The sequence below is a fragment of the Aethalodelphis obliquidens genome, unplaced genomic scaffold (assembly GCF_003676395.1).
Source record: "Aethalodelphis obliquidens isolate GAN/ISIS:26980383/991018 unplaced genomic scaffold, ASM367639v1 scaffold4, whole genome shotgun sequence".
Taxonomy (NCBI): Eukaryota; Metazoa; Chordata; class Mammalia; order Artiodactyla; family Delphinidae; genus Aethalodelphis; species Aethalodelphis obliquidens.
This window is the reverse complement of record NW_020837948.1, coordinates 1,474,603-1,494,797: the sequence shown is the minus strand read 5'-3', so window position 1 is coordinate 1,494,797 and position 20,195 is coordinate 1,474,603. Positions and strand designations below refer to the sequence as shown.

The 20,195-nt window shown below is 38.8% G+C and overlaps 1 protein-coding gene across 8 annotated transcripts in view; it reads left to right on the top strand.

Moving 5' to 3' along the window:
- Positions 1-20,195, top strand: part of MATR3 (matrin 3) — a 48,447-nt gene that overhangs the window by 8,474 nt on the left and 19,778 nt on the right. For 2 of the 8 annotated variants that reach the window (XM_027096145.1, XM_027096100.1), the window contains exon 1: positions 9,674-9,796. The exons of 4 other annotated variants lie outside the window; for them this stretch is intronic. The gene's annotated coding sequence lies outside the window, so the exon portion shown is untranslated. Of the gene's footprint in view, positions 1-9,644; positions 10,028-20,195 lie in introns of those variants that run through there. 2 more of the 8 variants (XM_027096117.1, XM_027096123.1) reach the window with 2 other exon arrangements.

Genomic DNA, 20,195 nt, shown 5'->3' with positions numbered 1-20,195 from the left:
GATCATGTGGCTGAGGTCATATTTTCAGGTATTTCCACTGTAAAGTTACCCCCTCTCCCCAGTGCTGTACTCCTTGGAATGAAGTCACTGTGCAGCCCACACTTAAGAAGAGTGGAATTGTGGTATTCTTTCTTTATAAATATAGATATGTATTGGAGTATAGTTGATTTACAATGTTGTGTTTCTGCTGTACAGCAAAGTGAATCAGTTATACATATACATATGTCCACTCTTTTAGATTCTATACCTGTATAGGTCACTACAGAGTATTAAGTAGAGTTCCTTGTGCTATACAGTAGGTTCTTAGTTATCTATTTTATATATAGTAGTATGGAGTTGTGGTATTCTTAAGGGTGAAATGTTTACATCAATTAATTGAAATTCTATAGAAAGTAATTGGTCTCTTCCCTCATTTATTAAATTTATTTCTACAACTATGGACTCATGGATATTCATTTTATGCTTTGGGAAATAATCCAGTAATAAACTTAATTTTGTTCAAAGTGTTGGCATCTTTGGCCACTGGGCGCTCTTACAGTTGACTCCTGTGTCCCTTCAATATGCCCCCATCATTGTGCTGTTGTTTTTAAACACTTCTCACTTTATGGCATCATAAGATGCTCCAGGTTCATCTTATATCTTTCCTGTCCCAGAGTTAGCCATTTATCTAAGGAGTCATGGTTCCTTTATTGGAGAATGGTATTAAGGAACCAAGATCTGGGTGCTAGGTGTGCTCTAGATACTGAAGTGTTATTGCTTCTAGGTCCTGTCAGCTACATGGTGCTTCTATGAACATTGGGGTTCTTGTATCTTCATTTTATTTATTTATTTATTTATTTATTTATTGGCTGCGTTGGGTCTTTGTTGCTGCACACAGGCTTTCTCTAGTTGCTGTGAGCGGGGGCTACTCTTTGTTGTGGTGTGCGGGCTTCTCATTGCAGATCACGGACTCTAGGTGCGTGGGCTTCAGTAGTTGTGGTGTGCAGGCTCAGTAGTTGTGGTGCACGGGCTTAGTTGCTCTGCGGCATGTGGGATCTTCCCAGACCAGGGATCCAACCCATGTCCCCTGCATTGACAGGTGGACTCTTGACCACTGTGCCACAAGGGAAGTCCCACTTGTATCTTTTCAAATTAGAGTTTTCTCCAGATATATCCCCAGGATTCCTGGATCATATGGCAACTCTAGTTTTTTAAGGAACCTCCATACTGTTTTCCATAGTGGCTGCACTGATTTACATTCCCACCAACAGTATAGGAGGGTTCCCTTTTCTCCACACACTCTCTAGCATTTGTTATTTGTAGACTTTTTAATGATGGCCCTTCTGACTGGTGGGAAGTGATACCTCATTGTAGTTTTGATTTGCATTTCTCTGATAATTAGTGATGTCAAGCATCTTCATGTGCTTATTGACCATCTGTATGTCTTTAGAGAAATGTCTTATCTAGATCTTCTACCCAGTTTTTGATTGGGTTGTTTGTTTTTTTGATACTGAGTTGTACAAGCTGTTTGTGTATTTTAGAAATTAAGCCCTTGTCCGTAGCATCATTTGCAAATATTTTTTCCTATTCTGTAGGTTGCCTTTTCATTTTGTTTATGGTTTCCTTTGTTGTGCAAAAGCTTAAAAGTTTGATTAGGTTCCATTTTAAATTTTTGCTTTTATTTCTGTTGCCTTGGGAGACTGACCTAAGAAAACACTGCTATGATTTATGAACATTCCATTTTTAGTACTCAACATGTCTTAGTCTATGGTCTTTGTTTATTCTCTTTCATTTAGAATACTGGTTGAGGCTGTTGTCTTTTATAGTAGATGCTGTATTCCCCAAATGACTGATTTTTTTTACCCTATGAGCTCACAGAAGAGGATGGGCCCTAGTGTACTAATGAATTGAAGGAAAGTAGAGATGTCCTCAAGGCACAGAGCCTGTGAGTTAGAATCTGGACTTCACCAGAATGGCAGATGGTAGAACTTCCTCTTCTTCCCCTCAGTTGTAATTCTCTAGAGGAGAACTCCAGGAGCTAATGGTTACAGTATGTTGGCCATCCCAGGAGAGTTCTTTGCCAGCCTATGGCACAACCCCTACTCCCATGGCACTCTACCCTTTTCTACACTGGGCTTCCATTTCTTGCCCCTGTATAGTAGGGCCCAATCATGATCCAGGGGACTCTTCATAGTTTCTCACATCCCTAACCTCCCTCTTATTTGTGTGTATAATATCTCCCGGGCTGAGTTAGAGGAAGATAAGTAAATAACCTATGCTATTGACTCATCTTGTCAGAAGACTAGTCATTTAACTCATACCCTTTTTATGGCTTTACAGCTTTTATGAACTGAACTCTGCTAGACATTGGGGATACATGATGAACAAGACACAGCCCTCTCATGTTTACCACCCTCAGATTTTATTCTGGACATGCTGGTTTCTTTCAGTCCTTTTGCATCTAGGTCTCTGCACATGCTGTTTCCCTTTCCCATTCCATCTTCCTTTTCCACTTTGTCTACTTTGAGATCTCAGCCCAGGCAGCACTTAAGCAGAGAAGCCACCCTCCCTGACTGAGCACCCATTTTATGTGTCATTGTACCATGTTTTACTGCGGAGCTAGATAGCCCCATGCCGTGTAACAGTCCTTTGAAAGATATTATTCACCAGTTTTTACAGGTTTACCTCACTCCCATATAGCCAAGCAGCCTCAATTCTACTGACAGCTGACTAAAGAGCCTCAACTGGTAAATATTAGTATCAGTGTGTCATTAGGTACCCAATATAGAGTAAGGCCATAGGCATATCCTACTTTTTAACAATACCCCAGTAAGTAAGGATAATAACAGTGCTGGTTTGGTTTTGTTTAATTTTGAAAAGAAAAATCATGGAAACAAAGATGTTGGGTTTCCAAATCATTTGCTGGTGGACTCTAAAGATATAACAGTGCCTAACTATTTGAAACTAAATTTAGCTTCAAAGTATTATATGAAAATAATGGAATTGCAGAGGATTTGTTGTTCAAATTTGAGACATCTTTTAACTAAAACGTGTGGCCTTTTAAACTTTTTTTGATAATCTGTAAGTGTCTTTATGTTGAAGAAAATTTTTGAAACAGCTTTCTAAATTATAACTTGTAGAACCTCTCTTACTAGCAGTCATTGCACTGACAAGTAGGTGCCAGGATAAAACTTATAACCAGATTTAAATGGATAATTTTAACATGTTTACTCTGGAGCTCTATAAAAGTGAATAATCTTTGATTCTATGTCATTTTAGTATATTTATGTAAATACACTTCAGGACACAGAATACGGAGAATATTTACTGCCTGTTGACCATGGGCCAAAACTGCTAAATTCATTCTATACATCTCTTAATCCTCTCAACAGCCCTACAAGGTGCATGCTGTTATTTGCCCAAGGTCACACAGCTGGTCCAGGAACTATGGTGGTGGTCACTGAATCTGACTTCAAAACTAGTGATTGGTTTGGGGCTTTCATGTATAGTTCCCTTCCAACTAATTCTCATAAATAGCTTCAATCATCAACCTCATTCAGCCTAACAGAGACTCCTGGGTGCTATGAGAGGAAGTATGAAGTACATGGAGACTCCTTTTATTTTATTCTATTTTATTTATTTATTGGCCGCACTGCGTGGCATATGGGATCTTAGTTCCCCGACCAGGGATTGAACCTGTGCCCCCTGCATTAGAAGCTCAGAGTCTTAACTACTGGACTGCCAGGGAAGTCCCTAATGGAGACTCCTTTTAAAAGCAAGGGTAAAGGCTATGTCTGTATATGTTCTATGTATGTTAACAGCAAAAGGAAGCTTCCTCAAGCTACAGCAATAGTGGCCAAGATGCCGATGGCCTGAAACAAGGTATTTGGCATTTGTTATGTGTAAGAGACTAGAAGCAAGAAAAGCATTTCAGTAGTCCCTGAAAGATGTCACACATCCCCACCCCTAGCTTTGCTCTTTGGTAGGGTTTATCATATTTTATCAAAATTCTCCAGTGCCTGTGCTATTAAACTGTGGGCTCAATGAGAGGGTCAGAATAAGAATTTCAAGACATTTAAAAATTCCTCAAGAATTTATGTTTTTAGAGGATGGGAGTTGGATTCTCTTTTCTGTTTCACATATATAGTGGAATATAACTGCTAAATTAGGGACATAAAGACCTTAATAGATAAACCATTATATAAAAATATAACATTATTCCTAGATTATTTTAAGAATACATCAAAAATATTTGCAATTAATTGATCTCAATAAAAGATACATATTATCCCAACATGCTAAAATGGCATTTACTAAAATTGCTGAGAGTCAGGATTCCAAGCCTGGTAAAATGTATCTTATTCTGAAAGCCTGTGTGATGCTTAATAGGGGAACCCTAGAACTGTTCCGATTAAAACAGAAAGCTTTGTTCAAGGGTACTATCAAAGGCAAAGAGGTATGAGAAGAAAATGTATAAATGGGGAAAAAGGTAAAAATCAGTTGTAGATAATAAGTTTTCTTAAATGCTGTGTCAACTGAAAATAATCCATTGAAGTAGCAAGTAATCAGTTTGAAGATAAACTGGAAGGAAGACAAAGCTAGGAATCATTAAAAAGACATGGAGGGTCTTCCCTGGTGGTGCAGTGATTGAGTCCGCCTGCCGATGCAGGGTACACGGGTTCGTGCCCCGGTCCGGGAAGATCCCACATGCCGCGGAGCGGCTGGGCCCGTGAGCCATGGCCGCTGAGCTTGCGCTTCCGGAGCCTGTGCTCCGCAACGGGAGAGGCCACAACAGTGAGAGGCCCGTGTACCGCAAAAAAAAAAAAAAAAAGATGTGTAAGTTATATATGAAGAAAATATTAAAATGACAAAAATGAGACCTTAAATGGAAGTCATACCATGTCCAATAAATCTCAACATAATAATTCTAAAGAAAAGTATAAGTTTATTAAAATCCCATTAAAAATAACAGGATAATTTTTGGAAATAGACAAGTTAATTCTAACATTCATATGGGAAAACCATAATATTAAGAATTATTACGAATAATATACTATTAGAACCAGAGTCATAAAGGAAAACTAGCTCTACCAGATGTTAAAATAAGACAGGTTGGGGACTTCCTTGGCCATCCAAGGGTTTGATCCCTGGTCGCGGAACTAAGATCCTGCATGCTACATGGTGCAGCCAAAAATAAAAGGGTGATACTGGCACCTGAGTAGCCTACTCTATGAATGGAACAATTAAGGGAATACAAAAATAGATCCTGAAACATTAAAAAGTTCAAGAAGAAAACAAGGTATCTATAATTGTGTAGTAGCTTTGCCTTCTAAGTGAAAAAAACAAAATGAATACTTAAAAAGACTGGATGATGTCTAGATTTTTAAAAATTTTGTATGGAAAAACAAACAACCAATAAAATGTTGGAAAAACAAACAACCAATAAAATGTTTGCCAAGAGTTAATTTTTCTTTAATACAGCCCCTATAAACTAAGGTAAAAGCTCAACAACCCAATAGGTAATGGCAAAAGATATAAACAGTTAAGTGATGCTTAACCCTAGTTAATGCAAGTAAAATCCATAGCTTAAATTCCATTTTCCAGCAACCAGATTTACAAATAGAATTTGATGTTATCAAGGAATAATTAGTTCCAACTAAAATTCCAATATTTATGTTTATTAGAACATAGTTATGCTCATTTATTCACCAATCACGGCTGCTTTTGCACAAGTGCAGAGTACTTCTGACAGACTATGGGCCTTGAAGCCTAAAATGCCATTTGACACTACAGAAATTTTGCCTGACCACTGCTCTAGAACAGCACTATATAAAGTTCTGCAATGACAAATTTTCTCCAAACTGTCCTCTAGTTAACTATAGATAGTAAGATTGAGAAAGTGAGTGTAGATTACGGCTGTTGTACAGCAATAGGTTTAGAAAATTAGGGATTTATTTTAAACTGCACATAGACTTTGACATGTATAGGGTAATATGTACATAAACTTTTGATTTTTGGCCACACCATGTGGTGTGCAGGATCTTAGTTCCCCCACCAGGGATCGAACCCATGCTCACTGCAGTGGAAGTGCCGCATCCTAACCACTGGGCCTCCAGGGAGTTCCTGTACCTAAACTTTTTAATACTAATGCTTTGAATAGCAGAAAATAGGAATATAAGACTTTGGTGTGTCACCACATTTTAAACCACCTTAAAACTTAGTAGTTCAGGGGCTTCCCTGGTGGTGCAATGGTTAAGAATCCACCTGCCTATGCAGGGGACATGGGTTCAATCCCTGGCCCGGGAAGATAGATCACACCACAACTAGGGAAAGCCTGCCCACAGCAACAAAGACCCAATGCAGCCAAAAAATTTTTTGAAAAAAAAAATCTACTAAAAAAAACCCTTAGTAGTTCAAACAAGTATTAAAATTCTGTGGGTTAATTGGGCTCTGCTGGGTGGTTGTGTTGTTACACATGGATTTGTCTGGGGCTACTGCCATCTGGAGGCTTCACTTTGGCTAGCAGATGCCACTGGCTGTCACCTGGGAGCTCAGCTGGGGCTGTTGACTGAAGCACCTCGATTCTTTTGATGTGGTCTCACAGCATGGCACTTGACTTCCAAGCGGATGAAAGTAGATCTTAAAATCACTTCTGTGTTCTATTGCTAAAAGCCAATTACAGGGCCCTTACAGAGGGCAGGTAAGGGGGAAATTGATGCTACTGTTTCATAAGTGCAGAAAAGGATTATTTGTGGCAATCTTTAATTCACAAGCGTATATGTGTGTGTGTGTGTATAAATGTTTATGTTTATAGGAAATCCTTAAAATACACAAATGGTTGATAGTGGTTGCCTTTATGTAAAGGAGTAGTGGTTGGGGAAAACTCTTTGTTGTGTGCTTTGAATTTTATTATATGTATTCCTTATTCAAAAAAATTTTTTTCATTTATTTTTGCCCTCGCTGCTACATGGCTTGTGGGATCTCCCTGACCAGGGATCGAACCCAGGACCCCTGCAGTGGAAATGTGGAGTCCTAACCACTGGACCACCAGGGAATTCCCCCAAAACCCTTTTTTAAGCCCACTTCCCCTCCCTTGCCACTGCTAAAAAAGAGCCACTGGTTAACAGTTTTCTGTTTTTAAATAGCCTAAAGTATTGAAATGGCCTGGTTCCAGGGCATTTAATCTATTTAAGAAGTAGATGGTGGACTGCCAGGAGATTCTGAGACCACAGCTTTGCTGAAGGCAATCCAATATAATGCTTTAAAGCTCTGGGTTTGGATTTATTTAGAACGGAGTTCAAATCCTGGCTACATGACCTTAGGCAAGCTTTCTTAATCTCTTATGTAAAACAAGAGTAATGGTACTTTACTCTCAGAATTATAATGCATTATCAGCTACTTAGTGGTGTCAAAATATATGTCCTCAATCAATACGACTCTTCTGCTCAAAACTTTGAAAGGTATTCATTATTAGCTCAAATGTAGACTGTATCCTGGTGTTTAAAGCCTTATTTCAAACTTGTCACTTAGACCTTTCAAAGTCTCAGCACAAATACTTGCTTCGTAGCCTCTTCATCATCCCTGGTGTACCACACCCACTGCCAAGAAACCCAAATGTGAATAGAGCTCTTGATCCATCTCTTCTCATAGCCAGGCCCACCTTGAGGCCAGACTCCTTGTCCAATCTTGATCTGACTGGGATCCTCAAGAGCTGGTAATCTGTCTTATCCATCATTATATACCCACCCTTGTACACTGTCTTTCATGAAATTGGCATTTGATCACTGAAATCTTGTATCAGTTTGGTTTCCAATGTGTCTTTTTGCTGTTGACCCACTAAGCAGATCCTCAATAAATAATTACTCAATTGAAAAAGTCTGCCTTTCCTTCTTTGTTCGACCACCAGATTGCATTAACAGCCTGTACAAAAGCATGGTTAAGTGCATATCTGAACTAAGCATGCATTCATGTTTCTGTCTCCAGAGGAGCAGAGCCTCTTTTTTTCATCTAAGATCTGGGGAGAACATAAAGTGAAGTCTTATCCAAAGTCAGTTGGAATCAAAGACTCAGAGTAGAAAGCAGATCTGGTTTCAAGTGAAGGAGGACCCAAGATTCACTGAACATTTAGGATATCCCCAAATTTCATTCCAAAGTTAACTATTTAGTGGGCTTAAGCCTTACTTATTCAGGGGAACCCCAGTTCTTGATGTATTCTACCAAATGCCCTCTCAAAGCCTATAGAAAATCATGCAACATAATGGGGATGTGGGATTACAGTTTCACTCTTCACAACGGCTATTTAAAAATATTCCTTCATGCAACTCTAGCCCTTTCCACAGATGGCTTAGTCACAGAAAATTGAAGTCACCTGACTATAATTCCTAATGAAAACTCCACACCATCCTCTCCATACCGCCTGTTACAGTAAAGACATGTCTCCTTTCTTCAGATCCCATCCTTTGAGTAGTGTCCAATATGAATTATCCCTTCTCCTGTTTTTTTTTTTCAACCAGTGCTTTCGTAAGATAGCTCTTCTGCAAACATTTTAATTGTGCCCAAAATTCTCCCATAGTAAAACAAAAATCTTCCCCAACCCTGCTTTCTCCTCTCTTCATAGCCACTTTTTCTGCATTTGGTAGTTTCCCTCTTACAGCTTTCCATACACTCAGCACCTCCCCTCTGACTTCCTCTCCCACTTTACTGGAAGTCCAAGTTGCTAAATCTTTTGTAGATGTTTTTAGTCCTAGTCTTGACCTCTTGATAGCATTTGACCCTGTTGATCATTTTGGCCTTTAAGTACTTTGGCTGGGCTGTCAAGGCAGTACAATTTCTCTGCCTCCCGCCTCTTCGCTTTTTTCCCCTACCTCTACTCACTTGGTCTCTTTTGCCATTCAGCTCTACCTGATTGTAAGATTTGCTTTTTGTCCCAAACGATCTCTTCAACATTCTACAGGTCTCTGCTCTTCTCCATCTTTTCCCCCTCCAATATCTTCACAGTAGACCCAGAATGACTTTTCAAAGACACGAATCAGAGTTAGCATGCTCTAGATTTTAAAATTTTCAGGGCTATTAGTCTGACTTGTATTCACTGATTTACCTCAGGTGTCAGTTGACTGCCTGTCCCTCTGCGTTTAAACTTGAAACCCCAGGGGCCCTTTCCTCCGGCCTTATCTATACAATTTCTCAGGATTTCCACATGTGCTATATACTCCTTTGCTCATGGGGTACTTGAAGAGTGTTCTACGTTCAAATTCACCAAATGGCTGCGGCGGTCTTTTCAATAGCTGTCTTTCTCCTCAATGACTCTGCATGAAATACCTGAAATCAAAAACCACTCAGAATGGTATCTGTCCCCACTTCGTGGCCCTAACTACGACCCCTCAGCAAATGATCAGATAATACCAGAGAGGATAGAAATTGGGTCTAGGCCAGGGATTCCTGCGACTCGCTTCTAACGCATACTCTTTTTAAGTTTTACACCCAGCAATATGGGGGGAGTCGAGAAAAATCCTTTGTGGGGAATGGGACTCGAACTCGTTAGCTACGCCTCTCCATTTCCCGCCATAAGCGGGCTACAGGATTAGAGAACAACGACCGCCGCTGAGGGCGCGAGCGACGTGCGCGCGCTGAGTAGGGGGAGGGGCAGAAAGGGACCGAGGTGGGTGGGGGCGAGCTCTCGCGAGAGTGGGTTTGTTCTTGGGCTGCAGCCGCTGCTGCCACCTCTTACAGCGCCGTTGCTGCGGGGGATTGTGGGAGCCTCAGCGTCCCGCTCGCTTGGAGAGAGGTGTCTCTCCTCTTCCCTCTCCCTCTCCTTAAGGTAGGCGAGAAGCGGGTAAGAATTGGGGTGGGGTGGCCGGGGGCTCTCTGCGTCCGCCGGGAGGAGGCAGCGACGGCGACAGGGGCCGCGGGGAGCCGGCGGCGCGCCTTTCTTGCTCGCTCCCGCTCGCCCGCTCTGCCTCCCTCCGCGCTGCGTATGTGAGCCGCCTGATCGGCGGCCGCCATGTTAGGAGCGCAGTGGCGGCGCAACCAGCCTTCTCGGGCGGCGGAGGTGAGCGGCCCCGGAGGGAGACACGCGGCCAGGCAAGGGCCCAGGGTGCGGCGGGAGAGTCGGGGGCGCAGAGGGCAGCCGGTCGGCCGAGCTTCCTGCGTCCTGGGCTTGCTGTGGGCGGGGGCGGGACGACGAGCCCGTTACACGCGGACTGCAGCGCTGAGGGGAAGGGAGGAGCGCTCGAGGCCTGAGGGACCGACTAATCATAGGGGGCCTGCCGTTTGGGGAGGATAGTTAAGATAGGGCCAGCCCCAGATATATATGCTTTTTTTTCCCTTTTGCGCCTGAAAATGTGTCCCAAAATGGAGGATTTCGTAGACTCTGAAAAGCCTGGCCGTTTGAGCGGCGTTTTTTTCCTGGTGTCGCGGCCTTCGCTCCTTTCCTCGCCCATCGTTTCATAGCGCCCCCTAAGACTCCCCTCCCCTGCCCACACACAGGGCGCGCGCGATTTTAGCCGGACCTCAGAAACAATTCCCCCCACCCGCCATCGCGTAAAAATGGCCGAAAAATGAAACGTTAACGCTTGTTTATCGTATTGCGTCGTGGATAAAGCCTTTTTCAGTGCGCTGCGAGGCAGGAGATTTGTTGTTTAGAGAGTCACCTCACATTCCTTTTCCTCCTTATTAAAATACTATCAGTCTAGGGTTCTCCAGAGAGGATGGCGTGGTGTGGGGACCTTCCGGTTTCCAAACAAAGGGTTTAGAGTACACCCTGGTGTAGTCGCGGCATCGTTGTTCTTTTCGTTGCCGGCGCTGTGCCATGTTGTGTGTTCTACAGGGACTTTCCCCATTTACGGCGGAGCAATATCTCCTAGGTGTTTATCCTGCTCTGTGGCCCCATTCTGTGGCATAGGCTTATTGGATCAGTTACAGTTTTCCAGCCAGATATTTCTAGAACAGTTATGGCGATTCTGAAATTCTAGTCTTTGAAGCGCGCTGGAATAGTGTGCGAGTCGTTGATTTCCCAGGTCGTAGTCATGAGATTTTGCATTGATGCTGCGTTCTGCGTGTTGAACAGAGCTTGGTTTAATATTTTTAGATAGTCGACAAAACAGTTTTCTCCCAGGTAAATTTAAACAGCTGTACTCAGCGGGCAAAAATTATATTTTAGGCAATTTTCATACATGTTCAAAATAAAATTTCCTTTTAAAAAGCTAAATGGTTCAGTCACCTACGGAGTCTCTCGACATAATTATTTCATGTTAGTATTGTTGTGGAAAACAAGAAGGGGAGGACAGATTTTTGTTGCAAAAAACGCTGTGTGACTTTTACACTGAACTGAACTTAAAATTAAACACGATTGAAGTACTACATGAAGGTTCTTCTGGTTTGTCATGTAAATAAGACTTGGAAAAGAGATCGTTAGCCAGAAGCTTTGTGTTGAAAGTGCCTTAAATTGGCATTTCTTCCTTTTCACGTTATATGTTGATAACGTTAGCGTATGCTTTACCCAGAAAGGAAGTTTTCACATTATCATCTTTACACATCTCTTCAGCTTTGTGTAAGTGGAGTTGCTTTTACGTAGCATTTTGAGCTAATTAATTCAGAAGGATTTAACCACCCTTGACCTTAAAACATTGTGTATGTTAAAGGAGTCTTTAAACAAACTAATTCTACTAATGCTTTTAGGGACGTGTAAACGCCAAATATTATTACAAGTCAATGATATTTAAACAAACTTTAACAACTGAAGAATGCAAAGAAAATGTCTTACATAATTTAAGAAATAACAGGTAGTTCAAATTCCTAATTTTATAGAAGAGAGAATTAAACCCCAAGGAAGTTGTTATGTAGTTAACCAATGGCAGTGATGCCAGTGTGTTCTAGAATGCTTGCATTTTGATTGGATACTTGATTTAGGCTCTGCATGTTTTAATAAATAGGCTTAAAAATGGAAGAACTATACTTACAGGAAGTTATCCTGTAAATAAGGGAATAATGTGTCAAAGATTGGTGTACATAAATGTTAATGTTGATTATTAAGCATATTAAAAATCCAGAAGATAAAACACTTGGAGATCTACTAATTGTAGTGTGGCCATCAAGTGGTAATCTATACAGCTATTTAGAAGTGTTTTAAGAGGAGAGTAGTGATGGGAAAATTATAGTGGAATATAGTACTCATTGGGAAGAAAGTGTAATAAAACTCCACTAATACCAAATTTGATGGTTTTTTTGTTGTTTCAAGGAACGTGTAAATAAGCATAAAAATAGAGATATACCCAAAATTTTGGCTCTGGATGTTGGCATTGTGGGTCATTTGTATTTCCTTCTTTTTTTTCTGAAATAATCCACAAGACGTTATACTTTTGTAATGAGGAAAAATGAAACATTTTTTGTAAATGCTAGAACTGCTGAAAAGACCAGAATCTCATGTTTTGTTTTTTTTAGGATCTCATGTATTTTTGAGGGGAATTGAGATAGAAAAGACAGCTTCTTGAAATCAAGTGCAGAGTGTTCAAAAGTGACAGAAAGAAACGCTTGTGTAAGATACCCTTGTTATTATGTGTGTACAGAGAAATCTGAAGGCATTCTTATGTAAAATTAGGACTGATAATTAGATTATGATATGAACTGCAGCCATTAGCTGTTTTTAAATGATCAAAACTAGAGAATTGGGTAATGGTCTGTTAGGTGGTGTTCTTAGCAGATCTTCTAATTAAAAGTCTGTGCTTTGTTTTTATATATCTCTCTTAGTTAGAATCGTATTAAAATTGTACCACACTGTGACAACAGGTTCTAAGTATACTTGACTGACTTAAGGTTTGGGATGGACAATACTAAATTCATTGTGGGTAAGGTGGAAGGGTTGTAGACAGTGTAGTTTTGAAATTTTTTATATATGTGGTTATTCCAGGGTTAATTAACACTATCCAGGAAATTGCTTTAATTTAAAATTCCTAGGTATGTAGTGGGTCTTCTCATTGGACCATTAGGATCAAGGGTCGTGACATGCTTGTTAAAAGGTTTATAGGTAGAAAAGCTGTTTAGTGGATAAAGGTAGAGTAGAGAGAAGCCAGTGGATTGAGAGGACTTTGGATAGGTAGCCTTTAAAGTACTTTAGCTTTTGACTTACCGCAGATGATATTGACTATAAGCTTAAATATAAACTGTAATACAGTAGAAGTTATATGATAAATGCTGTGTTATTTTTCCTCACCTGAATATAATTTATTACTGTGGCAGGTCTGAATAGATGCAGTACCTTTGTGTTGCAGCCTCCATGTGATTTTCCAGTTGTAGGTCAAGCCCTAATGTCTGTATAAAAAAGGCTCAGGAGTTGCTGAAATTAAAATTTACATGAAGTAGCAATGAAAGCTTACGTACAATTCTTTTTAATTAAAATTTTTTAACTTAAAATTTTTAATTATTAAAGATTTTAAAACTATTCCAAAGATTAAGGCTAATTGATATAAAATACTTGGGTTTTTTCTGGAAACTTTTTTAAATAGCAAATCTCTGCCTGCCTTTTGTAGAGTACCAATAGCCTGTGGTTGTTGGTACCTGTCAGAACACGTTAGTAGGAAAACAGAGGGTTCCCATGGTGGGGGGGGGGGGGGGGTGATAGGTCTTCCCAGCTCTTGCTGTTGGCTATTCGGCTGGATAAGAAGAGCGGAGAGGGGGGAAATGCCTATAGTTGTCACAGTTAGCAGTAAATGCAAATATGGAAAGTAATCTGTTGATACTAGAGTCTCAGTAGGATCTTTGATTTGTAGTATCATAGATTGTTAATGAAATAGACAACTTCCTGGTCTTTAAAGGTGATGTGTGTGGTGGGTTCTTTTTTTTTCTCTGTGGGAATTTCTAGGATGTTAAACGTCTCCCTTTGGTATAGTCACTGAAAAAAGAGCTTATACCATATGTGAAAGTTTAAAGTCAAGTGTTTGAACACCTGAATCACACAGTAGATGGGAAAGGAACAGTAATAGCAAAGAAATACAAATGTTTGTACTTAAAATATTCTTGGGACTTCCCTGGCGGTCCAGTGGTTAAGACTTCGCCTTCCAATGCAGGAGGTGTGGCTTCAATCCCTGGTGGGGGAGCTAAGATCCCACGTGCCCCCCCAGAGGCCAAAAAACCAAAACATAAGACAGAAGCAGTATTGTAACAAATTCAATAAAGATTTTAAAAATGGTTCACATCAAAAAGTAAAAAAAAAAATTTTCTAGCTGTGAAAAGATGTGGAACAACAGAACAATTTTAATGCTTAGCTATGTTTCCTTGTGTGGGCTATGATATTCTGGGAAAGCAGAATGGACGAGGGAACTTTACACTTAAGCATCAGGAAACCTAGAAATATTCATAACAGCGTTCTTGTTAATGACAGGAAATTGGAAACAGTCTAAATGTGCATCATCTGCAAAACAGATAAGTGTATGTGCCCTAATGGTGTCTGTATTGCAGTGAAAATGTAGATGTAATCCATGTGTAAATCAGTTTTAAAAAGTAAGCAATACATACATTTTAAGCCAATTTATAAAATTCAGAAATGCTAAATTAACACTGTTTAAAAAGATATGTGTCTATTAAGTGGTAAGACTTAAAAACAAGAGACTGCAGAAGGGGAGGAGGAATCACTGGAAATTGGTAGGTAGAAGGTATCTAAGGTTTCGTTAACGTTTCTAAACTTTGGTGTTTATACACACAGGTTTGTATAATGTATGATATAAAGGGGGTGGTGCTGGGCCTTAAGAGAATTACTAGTATTAAATGGAGAACGGAGAGACACATTCCAGCTAATAATTGTATTTGAGTGTGGACTTCATGTGGTAAGTAGTAGGGAGTTGTGTGTGTGTTTATTTATTTATTGGCTGCGTTGGGTCTTCGTTGCTGTGTGCGGGCTTTCGGGGGCTACTCTTTGTTGCAGTGCGTGGGCTTCTCTCGCGCAGGCTCAGTAGTTGTCGCCTGCGGGCTTAGTTAGTCCGCGGCGCGAGTAGTATATTTTTGAGGAGAGTAAAATAATGAGTGATATTTTAGGAGGCTTATATTGAAACCTGTGAACATGGATCCAATACACGGATGCCATTAGGAAGGCAAGAGGACAGAGTATCTCCGGTAAGGTTATGGCAGAGGAGATAGAGAGTTATGGACTGCATTTCTGAAGGATGAGAAGGTAATTTAAAGGTAGATTGGAAATAGAGAATGAAGAAGGAAGAGGTTTAATTTGTTTACTTTCACTAGAATCCACTTCTCTTCTTCAGTCTTATTTGTCTAGGTTACTGCTAGTCTTTAAATCTGGTCTTTTAAAGCAGACTTCTGGTTCAGAAACGAAGTTCAGATTTTAAATCTGACTTTAAATAGAAAGAGATGAGACATGATAGTATAGTTGATATATGAAATAGTGCAGTGAAAGTGAAAGGTGTTTATGTCTCTGGGCCAGTCCTTTTACTTCTCATTTCTCATTGGTTGTGAGGATCAGATTGCATAAAGTAAATGATCACTATGGTGCTTACCATGTACCAAGTCTTATTAAATGGGTGTTATTTTTATTCCCATTTTACATACGAGGGAACAAACACAGAGATGTTAAGTAATTTGCCCAAGGTCACATAGCTACTTTGTAGTAGAACTGGGAATCAAATCCAGGCATTTGGGCTCTAAAAATCTCAGTTTATATCAAATCAGAGAGTTGTAAAAATGTTTGTGGAAAGCAGGAGCAGTAGATCATAAAGTTGTGAGTGGAGGGGGAAAATTTTAAGAGTGCAGAATGGTGCCTTGAGAAAAACCACAAATTTTGCTTTTAAATAGAGAGGAGAGTTAGCCAAGTTAGTGTCTTAGGTCAAATCAAGAGTCAAAATTGCCAGTTAAATGGAATAATTTTCTTTCCTGTAGTATGAATTTAATCAGTTTTCTCTATTGCTTAATCTGAAAATATTTAATGTCTAGTTGATAAAGTCACTAGGAAAAACATTTAAACCTAGGAAGAAGAAAAATGTTCCAAGTCTGAATAAAAGGAACCCTTTCTGTGGATTACCGTGAAGATTTCTATTTTAGCAGGTGAAGGTACTGTGTTAGCCTAAGGATCAAGAAGTTGAATCCAGGTCTGTGATTGGATTAACACCAACAGTCTTAAAGCATTTAAAAATAATACTTGTTTTTCAGCCTTCCTGGGCACGACGCTTTATATGGTTTTATCTTTATTGTGTGATGAGGCACATACTGCTTTATACAAAACTGAAATTAATAGAGCTGGATAAGCAACAAGGATATACGGTATAGCACAAGGAATAATAGCTGTTACCTTGTAATAACTTATAGTGGAGTATAGTATGCAAAAATACTGAATCACTATGCTGTATACCTGAAACTAATATAGTATTGTAAATCAACTATACTTCAATTAAAAAAGAATCTGGGACAGTATTTCCTAGGGGGTTTACTATTTAAATTAATCAGTAGTTTGTTTTTTTAAAAAAACCTTGTAAGTCACTTAAAGGCATGCCATACTGAAAGATTATGGCACTGAAGAACACAGACTAAAATATAAGTTTTTAAAGTGGCTCAAGCTCAATATATAAAATTGAATAGTTCCTCAGATAACAATCTTTTTAAAAAATCAAACCCTTAAATGAAACACAAGTTATAAACATATATTGGGAAAACATATAGTGACATAAGCTAATGTGAAAATGAAAATTTACTTAACACTCTAAAATGGAAACTATGTTGATAAGTTATTTATAAAGCCATTATAAATTTAATAAATGAGAAACTTTAAGGAGTAATTAACCTAACCCTGTATTTTAATTGGAAATGAGTCAGTTGCTTGCTTTAAAAGTTCTGACCAGAGTAGTCAATGCTTTAAATTACTAATAGTGAACTGTCCCTGCCATCTGTTGGTGAAATGGTTAGGACATTTTTACTTTATTGGTATTGTTGGTTGCTACGTGTATTTGGCATATTTTCACATGAATAAGTTAAATCGCAAGGGTGTTTGACCTTGATAGAACGTGGAAAATCTGAAAATTTCTTAACACCCTTTTGTGTTTTTAATTCAGATGGGGAAAATACTGTAAGAAACTATTGCTTTTTGGCTGTTGTGTCTTAAATTTTTATGTGAGATTAAAGGGTTATTATAAGTGGATATTTCTTTCCTGAACATCTCTACAAGCCTTTATGATTATACCATCTTAAAATTAGTTGTTTTTGGGCTTCCCTGGTGGCGCAGTGGTTGCGAGTCCGCCTGCCGATGCAGGGCCCGTGAGCCATGGCCGCTGAGCCTGCGCGTCCGGAGCCTGTGCTCCGCAATGGGAGAGGCCACAACAGTGAGAGGCCCGCGTACCGCAAAAAAAAAAAAAAAAAAAATTGTTTTTAAGAAGTGATTATTTCACACAATTGAAAACATAAAGATCTATATGATGGTATTAGATACCTTTAAAACGTAGCATTTTTAAATTTAGAAGCTGAAGATTTTTTCTATAATGTCTTCTAAAGAACTAAAGTCTGCTTATGGTCATTTCACTTCCTGCTAACCCTTTGAAAGAATGAATATGTAATAAGACTAATAGGTAATCTTTATTTTACATAGGAAATCGAAATATGAAACAACTTTGTTTTCTCCATGAACTTTCTAGATGTGTTAAGCTTTCATTTGTTTTCTGAAATATTTTAGTTTTCCATTTCTTTTAATTGTTGAAGAAAATAAATCCAATAAAGAGTATCAGATAGTATTCATGGAATGTGGAGGTTGAATATTATTAACTGAAGCTTATTTCTTAACCATACATACAGATACTTGTTCATCTGTTGAAGGTGAAGCTAACATCTTTAGTAGCACTTATATCATGAACTAGGTTTAAGTTCCAGGTTAATAATTTAGAATTGTGTATTAAAATGAGCTTTAAGGGCTTCCCTGGTGGCGCAGTGGTTGAGAGTCCACCTGCCGATGCAGGGGACGCGGGTTCGTGCCCTGGTCCCGGAAGATCCCACATGCCGCGGAGCGGCTGGGCCCGTGAGCCATGGCCGCTGAGCCTGCGCGTCTGGAGCCTGTGCTCCGCAACGGGAGAGGCCACAACAGTGAGAGGCCCGTGTAACGCAAAAAAAAAAAAAAAAATGAGCTTTAAATCTGTTCATTGAGAATTTGAATATCAGATTGTAGTTAAATGGCATTTGTAAAGCAAGCCTAATTAGTCGTTCTTTTTCTGATGTTTCCTGGTTGGGGGTGGGGTGGAGGTACTTTCTCTTTTGGAAGTGAAAGATTCTGCATTAATGGGCATTTAGAATTTATTGTATAAAGAATTTAAATGGGTAAATTGGATTTTGATATTACATTCTAGGTTAGTTATCTCAAAGGAATTATTTTCAAGCTTTATTAATCTCTATGAAAAGGCAACTTTATAATGATGGGGGAAAAAATACAGTAAAAGAAGCTAATCTTTTTTAAAAATCTTGGTAACTTAGTAAATACTCAGTATTGTGCTAACTTTCATAGGCAGTAGGTCTTGCTTAAAGGAGCCTTTTAAAGTGACTTGTTCGTCTTACGTTCACCATTGACCGAAGATCTAAAGGAACTTTTTGTAAATGTTCTTGCACCAGTGCTGTCTTGTCTGATTTCTCTTAATTTCTTTGTTCTAATAAAAGATTTTTAAGAACTTTGTTTCAATCAAAAGTCTGACTTAAGTTCTTTTTCAGTAATGCTACTCTCATGTCTTTGTGTGGGACTGCATTTTAAGTTGAAGCTGAGCATTTTAAGTTGAAACTCTGAGTCACAAAACTATTGTTATTCTTAAGAATTACAAGTTGTCATGGGATTTACATAGTTTGTCTTGCCCTTTTTCTTAGTTTTTCTGACATCCATTTTCTGTTTGTCTTAAGGTTATCACCTTTTACCTTTACTTCTCTTAACCTTTCCTTTTTGCAGATCCACCATTTTCATATATGCTACAAAGAAAAATAATTCTGTAATGCAACAATCATTTATTTCCCTTAAAATACGATCAATTAAAATATTTACATACGATCATAATGCCGCAGTATAATTTCCCTAAGGGAAAGAATAGTTCTTTCAAAAGACTGGCTTTTCAATAATAGAAAGCTTTGGCTCTCAAATGAAGGGCAAAGCTGTAATTAATAGTAACCTCTATACATTGAATTTTTGATTTTGAAAAACCCTCTTAATGGTATTGATTTTTTTTTTTTTAAACAAAGTATACATGAAAACTTAGAGGGTCCTACCAATGTTTACACAGTATTTCAACCGGCATTCTGTATGGCATTTAAAAGTCATATCAAAGAAACCTTCATCCAATGATGTACACTTAGTCTTGTCTTTATTAATCTTAAGGCCTAAGTAGTTTACATAATGGATCTCATCTAGAACTAGTTTCTTTAGTGTCTTCTCAAATTCGTCTTCCTTGGTGTGCAAAAACATCTTCTGTACTTCCAGTCACCTCTGATAGCATTTCTGTGTCTTTTTAACTTTGTTACATCTTTTTGTAAAATCTAAAGTCTTGCCTGCAACTTTTTTTTATACTTCTTCTACCACTGTTTTCATCCAGTGTTTCCTTACTTTAATCTGTCATTGGTGGAATTGGTCCCATAATAGACTTGTAACTATTGAATATTGCCTGGTTTTTACATTAATAAAGTTTAATATTTTAAACTAACAGTACTTAGGGGTATGGGTGATGAAATGTATAAAAGTTAACTGAGCAATGCCTCCTAGTAGAATTATGTAGCAAACAATTTAAGACTTATCAACCTCTGTGTGTAATTGTGATTATAAAATTGTTTCATCTAGGACATTTATTGTGTATATCATTTAACTGGTACTTTATGAGCTCACACAAATGCTTTCCAAATTCTTATGTAACAATTTCTGAGGTAAAATAACAATATAAGAAAGAAAATGAAAATAATTTCATTATTTTCACGTCTTGGAGGAAACACATCTTGGAGGATCGCATTCAGAATTTAAATTTTCAAGGTGATTGGGCTATTCTTGTGAAAGAATCTATGTTTACAGAAATCTGTGTAAGCAAGATCTCATTTTCATTTTCACCTGTTTTGAGCTCTAGGGGTGCTGTGGCCCTGAGCATTAAGTGAATGTCGATGGCTACTACCTTGGAGTTTCACTTCTTTAAATCACCTATACTTCCTGTACCTGGGTTTTTTCTTGGGAGGTCTCCTATTTCTGTACTGAGCATATTTAGTTCTCCTTACCTTTTAAG